Below are 24,983 nucleotides of genomic sequence, written 5' to 3' on the forward strand. Positions count from 1 at the left end.
GCTGCAGCAGTTTGTTTTTGCTTGAGTCTACAGGAAAGGCAAAGATTCCACCCTTTCTTCTCCCCTTGCAGAATTAATTGATTGCAAAGAACTTGTACACTTGGAACTCAGTTTGCAGTAAGTGAAATAAGTTGAGAACAAAGGAGGGAAGTGGGAGGAGGAGGAATGAATCAGGGTCATTTAAAAGCAGCTGAAAAAGTGGGAGGACAGAGGATTAATTGGAATTGTTCTTGCAAAATCAGGACAGCTGAATGGTATGTGCTGTTAATCTTGCTGACATAGCCCTGTTACCTTGATATCTTCAAAACTATGATGGTTTCTGCTTGCCAACATCAGTCACTCATTTTCCTGGCCACTGGATGTGTTTATTTATTTGTATAATTAAAAGTATTTCCATCTGCCTGAATAAATGTTTTACCCGTTACTTAAATGAGTCAGGCTTTTGAAGACAGAATTCCCCTGTGAAGTTGAAGGCTTTCATGGCTGGCATCCATAGTTTGTTCTGGGTTTTTTGGGCCACGTGGCCATGTTCTAGAAGAGTTTATTCCTGCTGTTTCATCAGCATCTGTGGCTGGCATCTGCAGAGAATGTTGGCATAGAAGAGAGCTGGATATATATATACTATGTGACTCTGGGTAGGAAGAAATTTCATGTTAATCTGTGTATTGTTCTGTTGTTGATGGCAGGGCCTCAGGGTGGGAGGATATGCAAAGAGGATTAGTGGCTGCTAATTGGTGATTAATATATGAACCTATCTGGTTTCTCATTTGCATTTGCTGAGTCTTCACTGCTGTTTTTCAGGACTGGTAGCCAAACTTTGTTCACTTTAAGGGTTTCTTCTTTCTGGTTGAAATTATCCAGATATTTATGGATTTCAGTGGCTTTCCTGTGTATTCTGACCTGATAGTTGTTGGCATGGTCCAGAATTTCAGTGTTATCAAACAGTATTTTATGCCCAGGATGGTTAGGTTTATAACATGTTCTGCTACTGCTGATTTTTCCGGCTGACTCAGTCTGCAGCATCTCCCATGTTCCTTGATTCATGTTTGTACACTGCGTTTGGTGGTCCCAATGTAGACTTGTCCACAGCTGCATGGTATGCGGTAAACTCCTGCGGCTGTGAGAGGGTCTCTCTTGTCCTTCGCTGAGTGAAGCATTTGCTGGATTTTCTTGGTTGGTTTGTAAACCGTTTGGAGGTTGTGTTTCCTCACCAGTTTCCCTATTCTGTCTGTGACTCCTTTGATGTATGGCAAAAATACCTTCCCTTTGGGTGGTTGCTTGTCTTCACTCCTCTGGGTTTTTCTGGGTCTGGCAGCCCTTCTGATGTCTGTAGAGCCCAGTGTAGGTGGTTCAATTCATCTTCCAAGAAGTTGGGTTCACAGATCCGTTTTGCCCAGTCTACCAGTGTTTTGACTGTGCTTCTTTTTTCTCCTGGGTGATGGTTGGAGTTCTTATGCAGGTATTTGTCTGTGTGTGTAGGTTTTCTGTACAGTGTGTGGCCCAAACATTGATTCGGTTTGCGGATGACTAAGACATCCAAGAATGGCAGTGTTCCTCCTTTTTCTTTTTCCATTGTAAATTAACAGACACTAATCCTCTTTGCATATCCTTGCACCCTGAGGCCCTGCCATCAACAACAGAATAATATACGGATTAACATGAAATTTCTCTCTATTCAGGGTCACACACTCTCTCACACACACACACACTATATATATATATATATCCAGTTCTCTTCTATGCCAACATTCTCTGAAGATACCAGCCATAGATGCTGGCGAAACATCAGGAATAAACTCTTCTAGAACATGACCACATAGCCCGAAAAACCCACAAGAAACTATAGAAAATCCCCCTGCAGGTAGTCCTACCTGCCCTTTCCCATCTCTCCACATGATGTTCTATTCCTAGTAATGTGACACAGAGCTCTCCTTTTGTGACAGGTCTTCATGATTAAACAGCTGTATGCAAGGAGAGGTGGTCCCTCAATTATCCAAGTCCAAAAGCTGGGCCGAAGTTTACTTAGTTATTTACTTAGTCATTTATGAGACTGGAGTCTCCACAAAGGTGAGCTTATATCTGAAGCAGTGTTTTAACCTAGTGCCAGAATGGGACCAGTGCTGATGCTACTTGGGCCTGCAATGTGTACTAGAGCCCCAGAGATTAGATTTCCCCCATGTATAATGCCCAGTAATACTAGTGTGCTATATCTTGGAGAAGCTAATCTGCTATCCAACCACTATGAAGCTGAGCAAATGTTTCACACCCAGAATAAACACATCTAGTGGTGGAGGCAGCAAGTGACTGAGAGCAGCAACCTTACTCCAAACCAGACAAGTTCATTGGATGATTTATGATTCTGTTCTTTTATTGGCATCCCACTTGCTATTAATCCAGGTGTTGCACTTTAGGTCATATAACTTATTGGGAGCTGAGCATCTGCTTGGCTTTCAATGAGAAACTATGTCATGGGAGACTACATATTGTGCATTATGTGTGGGAGATGAGTGATGGGTGAAAGTGCACAGGAGTAAAGTAGGCAGGAGAATGAGGACCAGGAAGGAGAGACCCAGTGTTGACCAAATGACTGTAAGCTTTTGAAGGGCCATTTTGAACCATCGGGCCCTCAGCAGTTGCCCAACCATGCTGACCACTGGTGCCAGGCCTAGGAAAATGGCATGGTGTATAGAAGTTGCCAGATGCTACTAATAGTGAAAGGTTTCATACCACAGCCCAAGTATATTGACATTTAGGAAATGTTGCAAAGCATTTCTGCTTACCCAGCTAGTTGACATTTAATTGATTTTTATGAACCATTTGACTGGCATTATGGGCTTTTATAGTATAGGTATGTTTTTATATTGAACTGGGCTGTTAACTTTGTTATAAACCACCACGAGCTCATGTAGAATGGGCCATAAAAACATTAATGAATTTGCATTGCTTGCTCACTTTGCCTCTCTTCTGTTTGCTTTGTTACCTCATTGCTCTCCATACCTTTCAGTGGTGTGGCGGCTGCTGCATTTAAGACCATAGACCTTTTACGTAAGTGCATGCCATGTTTTCAGAAGGCTGCCACTTAAGTCTCTGGTTCTTTCTTTGAGCTAGACTGGGGATTGTCTCTAGAATGTTAATCCTTCACTGAGCTCAGGGAAATGAACTTTGAGTGTATGTACACTGACCTGGACTTTGAAGGCATTAAGGGGAATAACTCAGTGGTATAGGCAGTGCATACTTTGCATGCAGAAGGCTTTAAGTTCAATCACTAGCATCACCAAACAAGTCTGGAAGATGCCCCTGTCTTAAGCGCTGGGCAGTTACTGTAAGTCAGCATTGATAACAGCAAACCAGGTGAACTAAAGGCCACTGGCCAGGAAAGACAGCAGTTTCTACACCATGCCAGGGGCTGGTGGAGTAGACACAGACTTCCCATATCACACTATGAAGACTGCAGTCCCAAGGAGTGAATCAGAACTTGGAAAAGGTATTTTTGGACTGAAACTCCCAGAATCCTCCAGCCTAGTTGAAGGAGTCTGGGAGCTGTAGCCCAAAACTACAACTTTTCCCAAATAAAATAAGAGTACCCTTGCCTTACTACCTTTAAGAAACTGGAAAAATTCCCATGGTCAAAGACACAGGTGGCATGAATTGAATTTATTTAAAAACCAGCTGCAGGAGGAGGATGACATCAATGTCTCTGATGACCAACTGCTCGTGCTTTCCAGTGCTATTAAAGGATGTTTTCTGCAATGTGGTCACTCATGTGTGACACTCATGTTCTACATCAGGGGCAAAAAGCAGAGATGCTATAAAATTGATAGATGCTGGTGTGGTGGCAGAGTAGCTGAAGTGTAAGTTCTGAGACCTTTACACAGCATCCTGTATTGACAGATTTGATTTAAACATTACCTAAAAGACATGGTGGCCAGTGTTCCATGGTTGTTCTATAATGTGCAAAGCTTTTAAAAATGCTTACACTTTCTTCTGTCTTGAGGATATAAGGATAGGCAACCTGGTGCCCTCCAGCCATTGTACTCATCAGTTTCCATAAGCTCAACCAGGGGCCAGAGATAATAGTTATTATACCTCAAAATATCTGGAGGGGATCAGGTCTCCTATTTTGATTTTCTAGACTAAAGCATTGTGGGGCAACATGCAAGATCTCTCTCTCTCTCTCTCTCTCTCTCTGTGTGTGTGTGTGTGTGTGTAAATAGGCCCTCATAAGATAATATATGATATTGTCAATAATTCTTTTGCAATTTGGCTTTCAAAGAGCAACCAACAGACAAGAGCTCCCATGATGTGGATGGCTCCTCCCCTCAAAATATTTAATGTGCTCCATAAGTAAGCCTTTCGTTGTAAACTGATATTATATTTTCAAGCATACAGAGACTAAAATAGAATTAAATAACATAGCTGCAAGCAAGAGTCATTTCCCAACCACTCCCTGTCTCCTACAATTTACAGCATTCATCTGTGCTTTCGTGCCATAGGAAACTCTGTGTTTAGAACTGTGCTGTGAACCTGAGTTTATTGTAATAATCAGCTTGTATAAAATAACAGGAACCATAGAAATCAAACATAAGAAGTTACGGAAGTTTCTGTGTTTCTTACTGCATCCTTTCCTCAGTTTTTGAGATGATTATTTTCTTTTAAGTAACTGTTTTGTTGGTTTATGATGCAGAATTATTAGCTTTTATGAAATAATAATTAAATATTGATTTTTAAACCAGCAACTAGTCCTTTTTCTTTCAATTGAATTACTTCCAGCTTCTAGAGTAGGAAAAGAAATCTTTATTATTTCCATTAACAGTTTTTGAAGCATAAAACAAACACCTTATAGTGAATGGTGATATTTTAGTATACAGTATTTGTTAATAGGATTGGTTCATTGCCAAAGGCCTGTTAGTTTTGTTAGCGATATCTTACATTTTATGAGACTAAAAAGTACTGCAATAGAAACATGCAGTAGATTTGTTTGGACAATATTTGAGCCAACTGTTTTTTGCTGTTCAAAAAAAGCAACAACAAAACGCTATGGTGGGTGGCTGAAACTTTGAGACGTTTAAAACTCTTTAGGTGACAAGCACTTACATTGCAGATCTCTGTGTGGATTCTGCAGCCAAAAGTGCCTCTACAGTAATAAAGTCTTCTGTCTGGTAGGATGAGTGTTAAATATAAGATCAAAAAGTCCTGTGAATTAGATCTTGAAGTAAATTAAGGAAGTTCATGTGGAATATTGGCCATCCTGTCATCCTGCCTCAGTGCCTCCTGTGCCTCTAAAATGATTTTCAGAGGGCTAGCCACCATCCCTATAAAAATATGAGTGGTGATAGTAATCTGTTTTCCTTCCTCAAACCTTCCTTAGTTAATTTTCTATACAATCCTGGCTTTCAAACTCATTTTGAGAATCACAATAGACCTCATCAGGTGGCCCTCCAGATGGTGTTGGGCTGCATCTCCCAACATCTGATTCTGCTGGCTAGGGCTTCTGGGAATTGCAGTGCAAGTATACGTGGGGTGCTGGTGGGCAATCAAGGCAAGAAATATGCTTATTCTTATTTTGTGGTGATGAATTTTATACCAATGTGTTTAGTTTGGTGTATTGGGAAGAGCTGGAAGATTATAAGAACTATAATATTTGCCACTGAAGAAGACAATAAAGGTTGAAATGGGCTGGCCTTTGGTTTACTGAAAGCTTGTTAAGACCATGATCATCTGTCTTCCTCCAGTTACAAATTCATGCCTAACCAACCATCACATCTATTGCTACTGTTTTATGTATGGACTACAGGTATACCTCAGTTAACTATTAGATCTGTTCCTGGGAATTACTTCTTTAATAGAAAGTTTGGTACTAGAGACAGAAATAACATGGGAAGAATAGGGATAGCTTCCTATACCACAAGAAAAGAAGAGCAGATTAATAAGTGTTAAACAACTCTTTTACACAAAATTAACACTATGGGCTCCTAATAGGCAAAAGGGTCAGGCAAGGCTGCATCCCATTAACCTAAATGTTTAACCTATATGCTGAAGAATTAAAATCAGAAAAAGGAGGAGTGAAGATAGAAGGAAGCACCATTAACAACTGAAGATATGCGGATGACACCATAATATTAGTAGAAGACATTCAGGAACTGGAACAGTTAATAAGGAAGGTTAAAGATGAAAGTGCAAAGGCAGGTCTGATGCTGAACATAAAGAAAACAAAGATAATGACCATGGAGGAAATACACAACTTCCATCTAGACAATGAGAAAATTGAAATAGTTAAAGAATTCCCATATCTAGGATCAAATATTGACCAGAATGGAGACTGCAGTCAAGAAATAAGAAGAAGACTAGGAATGGGAAGGGCAGCCATGAAATAACTGGAAAGATACTGGAGAGCAAAGACATACAGCTGAGCACAAAAGTCAGACTTATTCAGGCCGCCTGAGGGTAGGGAACTGTCTAACTAAAAGATTGTATGTACAGCGCTGTGTAAATTTACAGCGCTTTATAAATAAAGGTTAATAATAATAATAATTACCATGTATGGATGTGAGAGCTGGACAGTGAAGGAAGCAGACAGAAAGAAAATCAACTCCTTCAGAGTGTGGTGCTAGAGAAGAAGACAGCCAAGAAGACAAATGGGTTGTTGAATAGACCAGGCCAGAGCTCTCCTTGGAAGCTAAGTTGACCAAGTTGAGACTATTATACTTTAGCTACATAATGAGAAGGAATGGATCACTAAAAAAACAATAATGCTAGAGGGTAAGGAAAGAGAGGAAGACCACAAACCAGATGGATAGACTCAATCAGGGGGGTTATGGGCAAGGGCTTGCAGGATCTGGGCAAGGCAGTAGAAGATAGGGATTTTGGAGATGTCTCATCTACAGGGTCACTATGAGTCAGAGCTGTCTCAAGGGCAGTTAACAACAACAACAAACATGTGAAATGAAACAGCCAGGTCATGTAAGCTTTGCGTAAATAAAAACAATTAAAGTCTGTTTAGAGACCACTTGAAAGCTTTTTCCCAAATGCAATTTTTTTTTTCATTTTAGGCCAATTTTTTCCCCACCAGCCTCTGCCTTTTTATGATTTCCATTTTGATGGCCAGACTTATAGATACTATACTCTTTTAAAAATATACCAGGGAGAGCTGGTACGGCAAGCTTATCTCTTCTCCCCTTTTTGCTTTTCAGGCATGCTCAGTAAGACATTCTCAAGAGAGCTGCTCTTTACCTTCTCTGTTGTAGGCAAGCACACACAGCCATGTTAGAATTGGCTAGAATACTATCTCTTCTCACTCTACTTTAAGCTTCATTGCATTGTTTACTACAGACACATTGCAGTAACTGGATAATGAAAAGCTGTGTTTCTCTAGTCCTCTTTCAAGGACCCCCCAATGCTGCAACAAATCTTTCAGATAGATAGAGGGTAAGGATAAAAGGAGATGGGCATGTGGGGAAAACACACTTTGAAGGAACTTCTTTGTCAGAGGCTTTGTTAACTGAGGTGCCCCGTGTTATTTGATTATGGCTGTCTAATATTTGTTTATTTAAGATGTTTTTATTTCCTTGCTCTCTCTGTTTGGGTTTGTTTTGTGAGTCAGGTACTGTATCACTTTCCTTCTTTTGTTGTGTAGCAGAAAACTTTGCACACTTTGTTAATTGTGTTACACAGCCCTTGCTCTAAAATGAGTAGCTTGGCAAGCCTGGGAAGAGCCAAACTGTCATAGACTTCATAATGCTGTGAGGGGGATCTTATGGAGGAAAGGATATAACTTCTAGAGCAGGGGTTCCCAGTCTGTGGTGCCTACACTCCCAGGGGATGCCACATAGAATTTCAGGGAGTATGACAAAGAGTAGCTTGTGTCCTTGAGTGACGAGCCATTCAGTTTTTTCCCCCTGACTAAATTAGAATCTAACTGCTCAATTTTGATTTGCATTTTATGCATTAAGTTAAAAGCTTTTTTTAAAAGTTCAATTTGTTCAGCCGCAGTATTGCATGTGGTTCAGTTTGTGGTGCAAAAATTAGAGATTAGATTTCTCCAGCTTCAAATGTGATATTACTTTTGTAAGGGATGCAAACATTAATCAAACATTTCCTAGGGATTTGGGGCAGAGAAAAGGTTGGTAACCACTGCCCTGGATAATTGTCTGTTGAGCAGTTAGTTAGGGCAGGCAGGAAGAGAGTTAAGGCTCTTAGGAAGAGAGGAATTGATAAGATCTGAAAATAATTTGGGAGCTGAGAGTATGGAAAGAGTTCAGGGTGAAGTATTACATACTTGCTTTAAAACTGAAGTGTTACTGCATATTGTGTATGGAACCAGCCTGGGGATAGAGACTAGTTTTATTTGTTATGTGATAAATCCTTAATGTTTTTTGTTTTTGTTTTTGCATTCTACATCTGTCTGCATGTTTTAATTTAATAATTGACAACAACAACTGGTCACTACTGAATCTACTGATGAACACAGCCACTTGGCCAGGGCTGCATCTGCACTGTGTAAACAATGCAGTTTGACACTGGTTTTACTGTCATAACTCAATGCTATGAGATTCTGGGAGCTGCAGTTTTGTGAGATATTTAATCTCTGTCAAAGAGCTCTGGTGCTACAACAAACTACAAATTCCAGGATTCCATAGCATTGACCCATGACAGTTAAAGTGCAATGCAGCTTCAGCCCAGGCCTGAGCATAAGACCCAGGGTGATATCCTAAAAGAGCACGATGAGTGATAAGGACCCAAGGGTTGGAACTGTGGAATCAATATGGAAGAGGGGTTCCATCCCACTGTTGCTGAATGACAATATTGAACAACTGAATGCACAACTGAAGGGGTACTGTAACTGGTTTCATCAGGGGCAGAGGGATATCCTTTGGCTGAGAATGCACATCTGAATGCACAGTGGTGCAGTAACTGAATGTGGACATGGCACATGGCAGAAAAGTGTCCATCTACTCCTGTAAGGGAACTTACACATACCTAAGACACTAACAGGATTCCAGCCAACTGATTTGTTCTAGTAGAACTCCCCGTTGAATTCAGGCCATCATTTGGCAACATTTGTCTTTTCTTTAACATTTTAAATTTCATGTACAGCTGACATGAGAATTGGGACCATGACATTTGGGGGAGAAAGGGTAACTCTTCCATTTATGTGGTGATCCCAACAGATCATAGAATCATAGAATCATAGAATTGTAGAGTTGGAAGAGATCACAAGGACCATCCAGTCCAACCCTCTGCCATGCAGGAAATCTCAATCAAAGCATCCCCGACAGATGGCCATACAGCCTCTGCTTAAAGAAAAGAAGGAGACTCCACTACACTCTGAGGAAGGAGTGTGTTCCACTGTTGAACAGCCCTCACTGTCAGGAAGTTCCTCCTAATGTTCACCTGCAAATTTGATGTATGACACACAAGATAAGATACACTATATGGCCGCAGAAGAAATGTGAGACAAAAAGCACAAAGTGCCTCTTCTGGTTTGTTTTTTGTGGCCGAATAAGCCTAACATTTTTAAAGCCTCGTTTTTCTTCCAGAGTCACTAGCACTGGTACAAATGATCTAGCTCTGCACCCACACTACTGCTGCTTCTGCAACTCCTTAACACTGTCCTCTTCTGAGTGGCCCCCAATATGCTTTCTAAGGCTTTAAAAACAAGCAGACATCACCAGGCTGTATGTTTAATGTCTTGAGTACTGCAGTGGTATCACTAAGGTTGGTATCACTCAGTGCGGTAACTCATGGTGCCATCCCCTCTTGACCTCCTCCCATTTCACACCATATAGAATCCTTAGTAATGAAATGTTGTACTCGTAAATCGTAATTCCCATATACCACTGAATGTAATGCTAATAGTTCTGACATAAATAATTAGCAAAATTAAAATTATACCTTCAAATTATAGTATCATATGCACAACTTAAATGTATTTACATATACACAGTGAAGATTTGGTTAAAATGTGATGTTGTTAAAGAAAATGTAAAAAGAATAAACATTTCAAAAATTTCAATTTTGTTTAAAAAATTAAAAATTAAAAAATTAAAAATTAATTTTGGGGGGGCACTGCTTTCTCCTTACACTGAGATCCCCCCACTCCCACCATCCCTTAAAGCATTTAAAGGGAAGCAGATGAATGCCACAACCTGTTTCTGCCAAAAGGTAGGTGTTTCAGGAGCAGTGGTGACACCCTCCCTTAGGGTGTCACCTGGTACAGTCCACAAACCCCCCCCCCCCCAGTGGGGGGTACTGTCTCTTCTCATTGACCCCTCATGCAAATAGGAGCTCAGAAGTGCTCTTGGGCTTTTCCATAGTCTCGGTGCTGCAGCTCCTGGTTTGATCATCCCTTTATTCCTCCTCCTCTAATTTCCAACCTTTTGTTATATTTCTGTGATGTTTATTTTAATTGAATGCTTCCTCCCTTCTGAATTCTTGAATGAGTGACTGGTTACTTTTTTCTCCCATCTTGAGAGTGCAAGATCGGTAATATTGTTTCTGTAGTGTGTCCGTCTTTGAAAGATTGCTTGACAGCACATTATGATTATCAGTTAATGTTTCCCCACTGAGCTGTCATTCTGCCTTCTTCCACACTTGGGTGCGTTTGCCTTATCCAGCTTCTTTCATATATTTATTTCATTCAGATGGTTGGATAAAATTGATCTAGACATCTTGTTCACAGAGGAAGCATTGTACCTGTGGAAAATGCAGGGTTTCTCCACATTTTGGCTTTCAATATATAATAATTCAATGTATTATAGAATAATATAATAATTGGCTATATCTGCATTTCTGCCTATTTATCCGAACACGTCTGTGTATGTTATGTCTGCCAGTATTGATTTATAATATGCTACAGAGATTCTGTATAGTGTCTTCCACATCCTCCTTTTTGGCATCCTATCCTCATGCAGATGCAGATATCACCACTGGTGTATGGTGTCACAGATGAGTTTACAAAGCTTCACAAAATTCCACATGCAAACTCTCATTTTCCTAAGTGTAAGATAGATATACAGATGTGTACAAATGAGGTATGTGACCACCTCTCCCCCTAATGTTTTCCCCATTTTTTAAACTCAAAATAAAGAACGCTAAAGAGGATTTTTAAAAAATGTGGCATGAGCCCATTTCAAGTACCATAAAGGTGTGCGTTTGCCACATCTGGAAGTCTGAGGGCTTCAGAGTTCTGCAGAGAGACCTGAAAAGAACAAGAGGAGAAGCAGTGGTAGAAAAGTTGTAGAGCTTTATCTTTCTCATCTTACCTTGGTACAAGAGACTTCCAGAGTGAGAAATTAAAACAACAACAACAACACTGAAGCCTTTGTTTGCAGGGTATCTAGTGGGGGAGTTGGAGCTGTAGTTAGGTCAGGTACAATTTTTAGGATACCATTTCTTTAACCTGTTTTGGATGGGGTTACATTCCCACCCCACAAAGATTGGGAAGTTATCTTTAGTTTGAGGGCTCCGTTTTCTCTTCCAGGGGACCAGGGCAAACTAAGGATGTGGTGAAAGCCACAAGCACACATGTCCCATTCACATATATCTGTATATGCTAGCCCCTCCACCCTCAATTTTCTGTGAGGAGGAAAACATTCAGTGTGATTAAAACTTTTGTTAACTGAATCATTTCTTAAAGGTGCTATAATCTCCCACCCTTCTTTTTAAAGAACTGCACAAGGCACCCTTGCTTATCCCCCACTTCATAAAACTTTTTCAAGGCAAATTTGACACCTGGCCTTGAACAAATCTAGGGAAAATTGTTTTTTTCCCCTTGGATTATTGTTCCTGGGATGCTTCACTAGTATGATATATAGGAGGTTGAGAATTTTAGTCCCACAAACAAACAAACAAACAAACAGTGATTGAGAGATGTTTTCTTTATGTGTATATGTGTACAAGGGCAGAGTTCAGAAAAATTACCTTTTCCATTTTATTTGAACAGGGCTATTTTGGGTGTCCATACATTGTTCAGTTTTTAGAAAAGATGTCCTAAGAAAATGAACTGTTGCAGGGTAGAATGAAAGGGGAGTTTTTCAAATCTCAGAAAGATATTGGAAGGGAATTCATACATGGCATGGAGACCAGGATTCAATTCCCTGCTCAGCCATGAAATCCTTGGACAAGTCACATGCTCTCAGCCTCAGAAGAAGGCAATGGCAAACCTCCTCTGAACAAATCTTGCCAGGAAAACCCCACAATAGGTTCACTTTAGAGTTGCCATAAGTCAGAAATGATTTGAAGGCATACAACAACAACAACTGGGTCTCTGATGCCTTCATGTTGGGTACATTACTTGCAAAGAGAGGAAAGGTTTTATTCAGCAGTTTTATGCTGTTTTATTTATTTATTAAAACAGTCTTATTTCAGTGCCTCCTTAACACTTCTCAGTATGAACACTGAAGGACCTGCTGCAATCACCTGCAATACTTATGGGATGTTTGTCTTCTTAGCTAGGGATGTAGGGAACTTCATCTGCACCAAGTGCAGGTTGGTAAAATGCCACTTCTTCCTGGTCCCGAAAAGGGATGTCCTTGGGGCTTCATGCCCCAGGACACCCCGGGGAGCCACTGCCAGGAGAGAAAGGGGCTGCTTGGACTCTTTCCCCCAGCTTCATTCCTGCAGCTGTTTGTGGCTGTGGGAACGAAGTGCTCCCCAAGAAGCTCCGCTTCGGAGCTCCTTCCGGTGCCGCTGAAAGGGCGTCCCAAGCACCCTGCAGCGTTGCAGGGACATCATGCCCACGCTGTGCCATTTGGCTGCAGCGCGGCCGTGACATCATAATGGTGGCACCGTGTATACAGGATGCTGCCATTATCATGCCGCCGCGACGACCTTGGGCAGCCTCAGGAGTTTACCGCATACCATGCAGCTGCGGACAAGTCTACATAGGGACCACCAAATGCAGTGTGCAAACAAGAATCAAGGAACACGAGAGGCACTGCAGACTGGGCCAGCCAGAAAAAAATCAGAAGTAGCAGAACATGCCACAAACCATCCTGGGCATAAAATATTGTTTGATAACACTGAAGTTCTGGACCATGCTAACCACTACCATGTCAGGATTTTGCATTAGCCTCTTTTGCATTAGCCTCCCAGCCTGAGGCCGGCCATCAGCACAGAACAAAACACATGCAAATCACTCCTGCATTCCCAGGCTCACACAGTATATATGCACCCAACTTTTTCCAGGCAAAGCATTCTCTGAAGATGTCAGCCACAGATGCTGGTGAAACGTCAGGAAAAACTTTTCTGGAACATGGCCACATAGCCTGAACAACCCACAAAAAACTATGGATGCCGGCCATGAAAGCCTTCGACTTTACAATCAAATGGAGTTTGTCTCTAATTTCAGGGGAAAATATGGGGAAAAAGAGAAAAGAATTGGTCCAATGAGGGTGAATTATAAAATATGGGAGAGTGGAGTAAAAAACTGGGTATAAAAAATAGGAAGTGGCTACCAAATTGAATATTTAAATAAAAGTAACAATGAAGATCTTGGAAATGTAATTAAAAAAATTAAAGAATAAGGGATTTAAAATAATTGGAGATTTGTATGAACAGGGGCACAATTACAGGAAGAAAAATTAACTATTTTAATAGGTAAGCAATATTGGATTCAAATAAAAGGGATAATAAAATTACTAGATGAAACACATTTAAATATTGATGACCAAAATGAATTGTTAGAAGAAATAATTAAAAAAAAATTAGAAGGGGGTAAAGGACTAATAGGAAAAAATATAAGAATATGTTAATAACCCAATTTAGAATGATAGAGGGATTGATAATGAACTGGGGAAAAGATTTATTGATTGATATAGATAAAATTAAAATTTGACTACAATAAATTGTTAAAATTAAAAACACAAATGTAAAAGAACAACAAATAAAATTATCTGAAAATGGTATAGGACACCACACCAATTAGCATTTACAAATGACAAATTTCAATTCAAATGTTGGCATGGATGTGGCGTTAAAGGAATATATATACATATGTGGTGGGAATGTCCATTTGTACAAAAATTTTGGACAGAGGTTAAGCAACAGATAAATACAATTATAGGGATAGAGATACAGTTATGTAAAGAAAATGGCTTGACTCTCAATTTAGGGGAATTAGAATTGAATAATAATCAAAAATATGTAACAAAACAATTTCTAAAAACTGCTCATGCAGTGATTGCTTATGGATGGAGAAACAAATTAAATTGGAACAAGGCTTACTTATTTAAATATATAAAAGTATATATACTATTCGACTTCCTTAGGGAAAGAAGATTAAAATATATTGGGGAAAGCAATAAAGAACCATGGGAAGACAAATGGGAAATAGTAATTAAGAACGTGAAAGGTAAAATGGGGTATGAAGAAGTTAATAATATAATCAATAATATTTCCATATCTCCGAAACCGATTGTTAATTTGATTGGATTGTAAATTTCTCTATGCTGTTTTCTTATTTGGGGAGGGGGGAGAGATAATTATAATATGAAACATGATTGTATAATATGTATTATACACAGTCTAATAAAAAAAATTGGAAAAATTAAAATATTAAAAAAAATATAGCCTGAAAAACCCACAAAAAACTCTAGACCTAGGTTTAATGCATTGTAACCAGCACTTTCAGTTGTGCCCAGAAATGAACCAGTAGCCAGTTGTAGTTGTTTTGGCAAGAAAGTTAGAAATCTTTTGACCACTTTCAACTCTGCTGTATGTATTACAAACAGATCTTGGAAAATTCCTTTTCTGGATGATAGCTCCCAGAACCCATGATCAGTCATGCTGGTTGGGGGATTCTGAAAGTTATAGTCCCAAAAGTAACTTTGAAAGCGCTATTATAAACTTATTAAGAGCCTCTGAGGATTCTTTGAAGACTGAAGAATGAAGTACCAAATAATACGCTCAATAAATGTAAGATGCTCTGTGTTGAGTTTCTACAGCTGCCAGGTCTTAAGTTCACAAAGTAACATAAAATACCAGGAGAGAATGTATTCAGTGTTCATTGTTTTGCTCAAGATGCATGTACCATGGTTTGAAGTATTGTGCACTTGGCATTCTAAAAGGTCATCCTTTCAGATGAAAATGGTGGATGGGTAATTACCCAATTGAGTACTCTGGTTTAATGACATCTAAAATAAAAAGCCAGCCTTTTTTCAAAGAGCATTTTGAAGAACCGGTAAGAGTAGATACCTTGGGTCCTAGATTTTGCAGGATGGTGAAATGTAGACCTCAATTGTTCTCTGACAAGTAAGAAAAAACTAACACATACAGGTTTGTTGGTAATTGTATTTGTTTGTAAAGGCATTTCTGTACCACCTTTTGGGTCTGAAAAAGCACCCATTTGGAGAATGTACAAACTAAAAATACCACAGAACCAAACAATGACAATGTTAAAATAGAACTACAGTAAAACATATTTTGGTTTAGCAAGAGACCATGCATTTCTTTCAGTGGAAGAAGGCTATTTCTCCGTGTATTAATTTACATGAATATAAATATTTCCATTAGTGGGCAATTGAAGACAATTTGACAAGTGCAGTCTATGAATCACTCAACCACCTCATGACATTCAAAATCACATGTCATAAGAGGAAGGTTGGGAGGAACTCACCCCCCCCCCCAGTAACAGCATAATGTTGGTTGGCTGGAGAAGCTATCTAGCAGCAGCAGCAGACCTCTGTCTCCTTAAGACACAGTGGTGGGAATTCTGTGACTGTCGAGATTATGTTGGACAGCAACTCCCAGCATTTTTCACCACTAATCAAGCTATTCTGGGGCTGTTGAGAGTTGCATTCCAACATCATCTAGAGCAGTGGTTCTCAAAACTAGGTCCTCCAGATACTTTGGACTCAGGGTAACCAGATGTCCAAACTGCAAAGGAGGACAAGGTACTGCAAAATGTAGGGCATTCAAAGCAAATGTAGTACTAAAATAAAAGCTAAAATCCCTCATAGAAATATAAATTTATGCTTCTTAGTCATGCTCAAAATGAAGGGCATTTTGAAATTCCTCCTGTACAGAACTCTGAAATGTGGGACATGTCCTGGAAAAGGAGGATGCCTGTTTACACTGTTTGGACTTCCGTTTCCCTAGGTCCTGGCCAAGATGGCCAACACTCAGGAATTCTGGGAGCTGATATCTGGGAGCTGATGTCTCAAACATCTGAAGGATTTAGAGGGCCACAAAATTTCCACCTCTGCTTTTACAAGATTTAAAACGGGTAAAGTATAGTGGGCCCTTGGTATCTGCCAGAGTTTGGTTCCAGAACACTCCCATGGATACCAAAATCCATGGATGCTCAAGTCCCAATGGCATGGTAAAATGCTGTCTCATAAAATGGCAAAGTCAAGGTTTGCTTTTTGGAATAATATATATTCAGTATTTTCAAACTGTGGATGTTTGAATGCATGTGAATGAAGAATCTGTGGATATAGCGGTCCAACTGTATTGAGCATGTGTGGCTTTTCTCAGTGTGATGTTAATTTTATACTGTTTTAATTAGATGATTTTACCTTTTTTTAAATTGCTATTATAAAGTTTTTAAAAATCTTTTTATCTTTTGAGCTGCCTTGGGTACTTTTGGGAGAAAGTCAGGAATAAAATTACATAAATATTGTAAATAAAAAAAATTAGATCAAAAGAAGCAACATCTGTGGTATTTGTCTTCCTCAGACCGCATAGGACATAAGCCCTGAACAGGCTCACATCAGTTTTCAGACGTTTTATGAAGGTATATGTCTGTTTTTAAATAGAGATAATAGAAAAGCAAGTAAGAAGTTGAGTTTTTAGAGAGGGTGACACATGAGTGAATACACTAAGCTTGCATTCACAAGCTCCCTTTCAAACTGGTTTTTCATTCTATATTTCCCACACTTGCACAATGATTGCCTGTATTATGCATGTTAAAATGTCAGTGTTTTAGTGCTCTTAGACATCGTGCAGCCATTAAATTTTAATACGCGTGAAGCCAAATCTTCAGCTGAAGGCTCTGGAAATGGCTTTCTCTGTATTAAAAACTGGCCCATGCTATTGCTCATTAAGGTCCAGGTTCACTCTTATGAATAAGGAAACATATATCTGTTGTATCCTTCTGGTTAAATAGCCATGCTTTCAGGGAGTATCCTTTGAATTAAATGTGACTCTTGTTGGTTTCAATTGGCAAGCAAGCCTTTCTCCAAACACATGTTACATGGAAAGCCTCAGTCTAATTCTGAGGGTTTGACTAGTAGAAGTTGTAGTCCTGTGTTCACTTGTCTGAGACTGAAGCTGCTTTGAACTTGTGAAATGTGCAGTGGGGTCAATAGGGGGGTGCGAAGAGTGCACCAGGTGACATGCTAAGGTGGGGTGAAACCACAGTTCCTTAAACATGTGCCTTTGGGCAGAAATGGGCTGTGGCTTTTGCCAGTATCCCATTAAAATGCTGAAGAGATGGATTGCATGGGGGTGAGGCCTAGTGGGAGGAGAAAGGAGAGAAAGAAAAAAGTTCTTTCAAAACATCATGTTTTACCAAATTTTCACTTCAGCCACATGAAACGATGCATATGTAAACACACTGAGGCTGCGCATATTATATTGTAATTTAAAGGTATAATTTTAATTTTGTTAGCTGTTTATTACCAACTATTACCAGGACATTCAGTAATTTATGGGAATTACGATTAATGAGAAACATGAGTACAAAAATCATGACTAAGGATTCTGTAGGGTGTGTTAGGGGAGGAGATCAATGAAGAGGGGGGTGACACCCCATGAGTTACTGCACTGGGTGATGCCAAACCTAGTGACACAACTGAATTTGTGTAGGATTGTGGTGTGTGTTGGTGAAACTGGTTTATTTCAAACGGTTGGTGGAACCAGACCTATGAGCAGCAGATACTTCTAGATTCTTAAAAGATGTCAGGGCGATTGCCTCTGAAGTGATGTTTACTGTCAGTCCAGAGTTATAATGTACATAAAGATGGCTGTGTTGCTGGGCTTGTTCCTTGTGTTAGGGTAGCTTGCTACACTGTTGGCTGTGCTGTTTGGCAGCTAAACAGGAAGTAACATGACAAGGAAATGGAATATGATTGTGTGTGATAATCCTTTTACACTCTGTAGTTCTGGCTCTGCCTCCTAGCTTGATGTTTAAAATCCCAAATGCCACTGTTTTAGAGTACCTTAAGGAAGGGAACAGCCCATTGGCAAGGAGTGGACTGCTATGGAGGGTCCTGCTTTAGGGTTGCTATCAAAAACAACTTGAAGGTACACCACAACAAACAACAGTATCCTCAAGGACCTTTGACTTTGGACAATATCCAAAGTGATGGGGAAAGTCACATTGGTTTGTGATTTCTTTAACATAATTTTAGACCTATGATTCCACTGTACCTGCTATTGCTCCAAACTGTGGGCTCCAGGAATTACAGATGAGGGAGGGATATACAGAATTCTTAGCCAGAGAGCTCTAGTGCTTCTCCAAACTACAAATCCTAGCTGCCATGACAGTTAAAGTGGAATCAGAACACTAGAACTGTTTAGGATGAAAGAGGCCTTTCTGAAAAATGCTGGTGATCAATAAAATAAGATGTAGCCCCAACCTCCTTACTTTAGCCATTGTGTCCCTGGGGGCCTTTAGAGGCATAACACTGTTCATTTCTTAAATATGTATTTCATATGATGGGAGAGATTTGGGGGCTTCTGCACCGGTAGTGTGTTCTGGGGCCAAAGAAAGGTTTCTTGTGGGATGCATGGCCCCCAGCCACAGTTATATGAAAAGTGCTGACTTGCTGTACATGATATGACAGGACACTTTAGTCTAACACAATTGAATACTACCATACACACACACTTTTAGATTGTCTGTTAATATCTCCTATTCCCCACGTATTTACACATGTGTACATTCTGGTGTAAGATATTCAGTTGTGAAGGTAGAAAAGTGTGTGGAATGGCCATGATGACTGGATTGTGTTGATTGTGTGTGATAATATGTGAGATATCCTTGATCTATAAGTAACGTAGAATTGATACGTCTCTCTCTCTCTCTCTCTGTCTCTCTCTCTGTGTAGGGAGAAAACTGTACAGCCTTGCCTTTCTTCTGACTAATGGATGCGTTATTGTTAGTAATGGTATATAATAATGACAATAATGCAATATTAAAAAATAAAATAAATAAAAAATTTATTTATATACCGCCCTTCTATCGGCAGGGCGGGGAACATTACAATAAACCAAACACAATACAATAATATACACATATTAAAAAAGTCAAAACCCCATCAGCCACCATCTTGCCGACCAAAGAGGGAGGAAGGCCATCAGGAACTCATTCGGGGAATGCACTCGAAATAGGAAGGTTTTCAAGTCCCTTCTAAACTGAGCTAGGGAGGTGGCCGACGGAGCTCTGTGGGCAGCATTTCCAAGGGCAGGGGCGACGCTAGAATACGTCCTCCTTTTTGTGGAGGAGAGTCTGGTCCCTGGAACCCTGAGCAGTTGCTGCCCAGAAGTTCTGAGGGTGCGGGGCGGAATGTATGGGGAGAGCGGGTCCTCAGGTATCCTGGGCCAAGCCATGTAGGGCTTTATGGTAATCACCAACACCTTGTACTGAGCCCGGAAGCAAATAGGCAGCCAATGCAGATCTTTAAGCACGGGTGTAATATGTGGCCCTGGAGGTACCAGTGACCAGCCTGGCTGCCATTTTGTACCAACTGTAGCTTCCGGGTTTGGTATAAGGGTTGCCCCATGTAGGCACATTGCAGAATCCAATCTAGAGTTACCAGAGCGTTGTACCACCGTTCAAGTCCCTCTGGGCCAGGTATGGGCGCAGCTGGCGGATAAGCCGAAGCTGATAACAGTGCTCTTGACCGTCGCATTCACCTGGATGTAAGGTGTGCGACGAGTCAAGAAGCACTCCCAGACTGCGCACGGAGTCCTTCACAGGAAGCGTGATCCCGTTCAGGACAGGTGGAACCACCGCCCTTCCGGGACCAGGGGAACCTATCACAAGTACCTCCGTTTCTCTGGATTCAGACTGAGTCGGTTTTCCCTCATCCAGCCCATTACTGACTCCAGGCATGCAGAGAGGAGAGACGCCATCCTCAGTCACTGCGTCAGTCGGAGACATAGAGAAAATTATTTGGGTGTATCGCGTACTGATAACCCCATGCCCCATGTTCTGTGATCTCTCCCAGCGGTTTCATGTAAATGTTAAATAGCATGGGAGACAGAATGGCTCCTTGAGGGACCCAGTTTTAAGGGCCCTCTTATCGGAGCACACGTCTCCCAGCTGCACCATCTGGAACCTCCCAGAGAGGTAGGACCGGAACCACTGGAGCGCAGTGCCCCGATTCCCACCTCTACCAGGCGCTCAGAAGGATACCATGGTCTATGGTATTGAAAGCCGCTGAGATGTCCAAGAGCCCCACAGAGACACGCTTCCCCTGTCGATGCCAGACGGAGATCATCGACCAAGGCGGACCATGGCCGTCTCAACCCCGTACCCGCCCGGAAGCCAGTTTGAAATGGGTCCAGATAATCCGTTTCATCCAAGACCGATTGAAGCTGGATTGCAACCGCCCCTCGATCACCTTCCCCAGAAATGGCCGCAGCGAGACTGCCGATAATTACTATGTATCGGGGGTCGAGGGAGGGCTTTTTTAATAGAGGTTTTACAGGGCCAATTTCAAATCGTTGGAAATTGCCCCTCCCTCAGGATGTATTAATAATCTGGCGTAACAATGTCGTTACTGCCGGTCCCCCCTGAGCCGCTAACCATGAGGGACAGGGATCGAGGGGGGTGTTCTTCCGAACACTTCCAGGATCTTGTCCACATCATCGGTACTTACCAACTCAAACTGATCCAGTTTAATAGAGTCCAGGAGGCTCTGATGCCTCTAACCTAGGTTCTGCTCTAATGCCGGCATTAAGACCTTCGCTTATCCGAGGTTTTATCTGCGAAGAAGTTGTTAAATTGGTCACAGCAGGCCTTTGAAGTTCAAGGATCTGGTTCGGAGCAGGAGGAGCTGAGTTAGCTCCCTGATACCCTGAACAACTCTGCTGGACGCGAATCCGCGGACGCGACATGAGCACCATAGAAAGATTCTTAGCTGCTCGTATCGCCTCTCCGTAGTCCTCCAAAGGCGGTCTAGGAGAGCCTTGTGGGTAAGCGTAGGTGTTTCCGCCAGCGGTGCTCTAGCCGGGCGAACCCGCTTCTTGCCTGGAGGTCTTCCGTGTACCGGCTTAGTTTGGAAGCGGCCTGAGAGGGCGCTTGGGAGCATACTGTGTATAGCCCTAGATAGACCGGTATTCCAGATACCATCAGGCATCAACCGAGTCGCCGTTGCTTCCAACCATGTGTCCCTCTAGGGCTTCCTGGAACCTTTGGGTTCCATCAGCCTTCGAGGGTGGACCATCCTAATAGGTCCACCACCCCCGGGGGGATCTGGGTAGAGACCTTGATTTTTGCCTCCAAATCAATATAATAGAATAATCATAGTAAATGGCTGTAAAGAATTACATTGGTTTGTTTGTTCTGAAGTGTATTATTAGAAGCACAGATACTGCAGTTAATAATTGGCTGTAGAAAATAACACACCATTTGCTATCTTTTGGGTTTTGGCACTAGCTTTGACAATAATATCTTTAAAAAACTTTTGGTACTTACAAGCTTGATGGCCATATATAAAGAAAACAGTTATTGGACCTGTCCATTGAGACCTTGCAAAAAGATAAAGCGACTGAAAGGAAATAATTTCCGTTTAAATTTGTACCATTAGTTAGTGATATTGTTCCTGACATTTTCTCTATCGTATCGTTCTTGTCAGAGTGAAATTAAAATCTTTCTGCCAACAACTAAAAATGAATACTTGGCTTGTCCAGAGTATGCTCACATAATTAAAGGAGACAAGTCTTTTGTGGGAGCTGAATTCGTGACTTCTAATCTTGTTGTGTATTGAGAGGTTTTTTCTTCTTCTTCACTTATTTACTCAGTTTAGCAAGGCACCATTGCATTTTCTGTTGCCAACATCCTCTTAGACATACACTTTTTCAATTAATGACAGACACAGTAATATCTTTCTATATCTTCCTAAATGAATGCTACATGGGTTTGGATATTTAAGGCTATCCTTCAGCCATAATGAAAACAGGTGGAGTGTGCCTGATCCGGAGCAATCCCAAACATACCTATTTGACCCAGGTAGTTGTTTGAGGATCCAATGCTGTTTTTTACAAATCCAAACAATACTTACTTGGTCATTGATTGTATGGGTTGGAGACTCGTTGAGATCCCTCTTAGTACCATAACAAACTGGGAGAGAAATGTAATTATATATGCGCAATTTACAGCATGGTGTAGTAGTTGAGCATTGGGCTACAACTCTGTAGATCAGGGTTCAAATTCCCACTCAGACATGGAAACCCAGGATGGCCTTTGGCAAGTGATACTCTCTCAACCTCAGAAGAAGGCCAGGACAAAGCCCCCTCTGAGCAAGTCTTGCCAAAGAATCCTTGTGATAGGTTTGCCTTAGGGTCACTGTACATCAGAAATACTGGAAGGCATGTAACAACATACAGTGGGCCCTTGATATCCACTGGGCTTGGTTCCAGGACCCTCCATGGATACCAAAATCCATTGATGCTTAAGTCCATGGATAGGAAGATTGACTGTATATATTTGTACCTCACTAAGTCACTTTAGTTAAATTGTTAAGAATATTCTTATGCTAGCAGCCTTTCTAGATTTGGTAGTCTTTCTAGGCTCAGTTGTCTACTGTGAGGATTATTTAATAGGGAAAGCAAAACCCATATATAGCACTTAGAGCATCTTTTTAAAACACAGAACCCAATGGGAGTAATGACCTGCTCAGTACAACCCTGAACCGGTTTGTATTAAATCACAGGCCTGATCTTCCTCAACCCGTAACTGTGACTGGGTTTTTGTTCTATTTCCTAGTCCTATCTGCTGTTGCCAGCATTTGGTAATCTTTTCGGTATTCTGTTCACTAAAAGATATAAAGTTCATTTCCTCATCACAACTCAACAAGGCTTTGTATTTTGTAGGCAGGGACATTTCCTCAGAAAGGTCTTTAAAATGAAGGTTTTTCTGACCAGCCCTACCCATTGATGAATCCTATGAATCCACTCCAGATTTTAGCCTCAAACTTTAAGGTGCTATCCTAAGTGCTGAACTTGAGGGTCCTTTAAATGCACTAGCTTGGAAGCTACCAGCTGACACTGAAGCAGATTGCCTTCTTATCATGGCACACAGTAGTGATGGGCAAAGTTTTAAGAAAGAAAAGAAATGAAAAATGCTTAGTTGAACTATAGCTCCCAGAATCCTACAGCCAGCCTGGTGACTATATACCTTGTAGGATGCTGGGAGTAGCAGTCAGAGTGATTTTTATACAGTCAGGTGGGAGGTGGGAATGAATGTGTCAGGGCCATTATGTGCTTGCAAAGAGCCATTATAGTGTAGTGGTTTGCCATTGGACAAGGACTCTGGAGATCAGGGTTCAAATCCCTGCTTAGCCACTGGATGACCTTGGGCAAGTCACATACTCTCAACCTCAGAGGAAGAAAAAGACACACACACACCTCCAGCGAAGAAATTCTGCAAGGAAAATCCATGCTAGGTTCACCTTAGGGTTGCCAATATTGCAATGTCTTCATCATCTATTTTTATGTTATGTAAAACATCTGTGTTCATTATTTTGTTTTCTTCAGTAATTGTTCCAAGCCTTTGCTATTTTCTGCTAGTAGTATGCTGTCATCAGCATATCTTCAGCTGTTGGTGTTTCTTCCTCCAATGTTTATGCCTCCTTCTTTCAAGTCCAATCCTGCTTTATGTATGATATGTTCAGCATACAAGTTAAACAGAGAGTGATAACATGCAGCATTATCTGAGCCCCTTTCCAATTGGAAACCATTCTGTTTCTCCACATTCATTCTTAACCCCTGTCCTGAGTACAGGTTACACATGAGAATGATCAAATGTTGTGGCACACCCATTTCTCTAAAAGCAATCCATAGTTTTTCATGATATATACAATCAGTTTAAGTTTTTATATTAGCAGATCATGGTCTGTGCCATGATCTTGTTTTTGCAGAGAGAATGGAAGTTCTCCATCTTCTGCTTCCAATTATGTAGTCTGTTTGATTTCTACATTGGGCATCAATGTAGTGACTAGAAGAATGTGTTTGCAATGAACAAACTATTGGCCTTGCAAAATTCAGTCACTTGCTCTCCTGCTTCATTTTCTTATACTAGGCCAAATTTTACCACAATCTTAGATTCTGCTCTGTTTCCTATTTTTTTGTATTCTAATTCCCTATGATTAACAAGAAGTCCTGTTTTGGTGTGTGATCCATTTTGTCCTGGATTCCAGCACAGAATATTTCAATTTCTTCTGTTTCTGCCTCTATAGTTGGAGCATAAACTTGGATTATAGTTATATGGATGGGTTTTCCTGACATCTTATTGACATGATTTGGTTGGCGTTTGCAATATATCCTTTGACTGCTTTTGTTACATCTCTTCTCACTATTAATGCCACTCAATTTCTTCTTAGATTTTCATTTCCTGAGTAAAACACTGCGTAATTATCTGACTCATAATGTCCCATTGCTGTCCACTTCAGCTCACTCACTCCAAGTATTGCAGTATTTACACATTCTATTTCTTGTTTTACGATATCTAGCTTCTGTTGATTCACGCTTTTTGCATTCCATGTTACTATAATATGTGTTGTTTAGCTTCAGATTTTCCTTTTGTCTCTGAGCATTTCAACACCTGCATGTCCTTTTGGCTTGAGTTCATTTGCATCAATAGCCACATTGCTACTTGTAACAGACCTCTATTCTACCCCAATAGCAATGCAATCTGACCTGGGAGTCTCACCTTCTGGCACTTGTTTTGTTTTGAATTGTCTCATCATAGGATTTTTATGGTAAAAGATCTTCAATAGGAGGTTGCCATGCCTCCCTCTGTGGAGTACTTATAAATG

The 24,983-nt window shown here is 40.8% G+C and overlaps 2 protein-coding genes across 2 annotated transcripts in view; one reads left to right on the top strand and one right to left on the bottom strand.

Annotated features, from left to right (window-relative positions):
• SLC25A22 (solute carrier family 25 member 22) overlaps positions 1-24,983 on the bottom strand; it is a 723,963-nt gene that overhangs the window by 594,439 nt on the left and 104,541 nt on the right. The window lies entirely within an intron of this gene.
• TSPAN4 (tetraspanin 4) overlaps positions 1-24,983 on the top strand; it is a 940,765-nt gene that overhangs the window by 108,057 nt on the left and 807,725 nt on the right. The gene's annotated exons all lie outside the window — the stretch shown is intronic.

This window comes from Sceloporus undulatus, chromosome 1, assembly GCF_019175285.1.
Source record: "Sceloporus undulatus isolate JIND9_A2432 ecotype Alabama chromosome 1, SceUnd_v1.1, whole genome shotgun sequence".
Taxonomy (NCBI): domain Eukaryota; kingdom Metazoa; phylum Chordata; class Lepidosauria; order Squamata; family Phrynosomatidae; genus Sceloporus; species Sceloporus undulatus.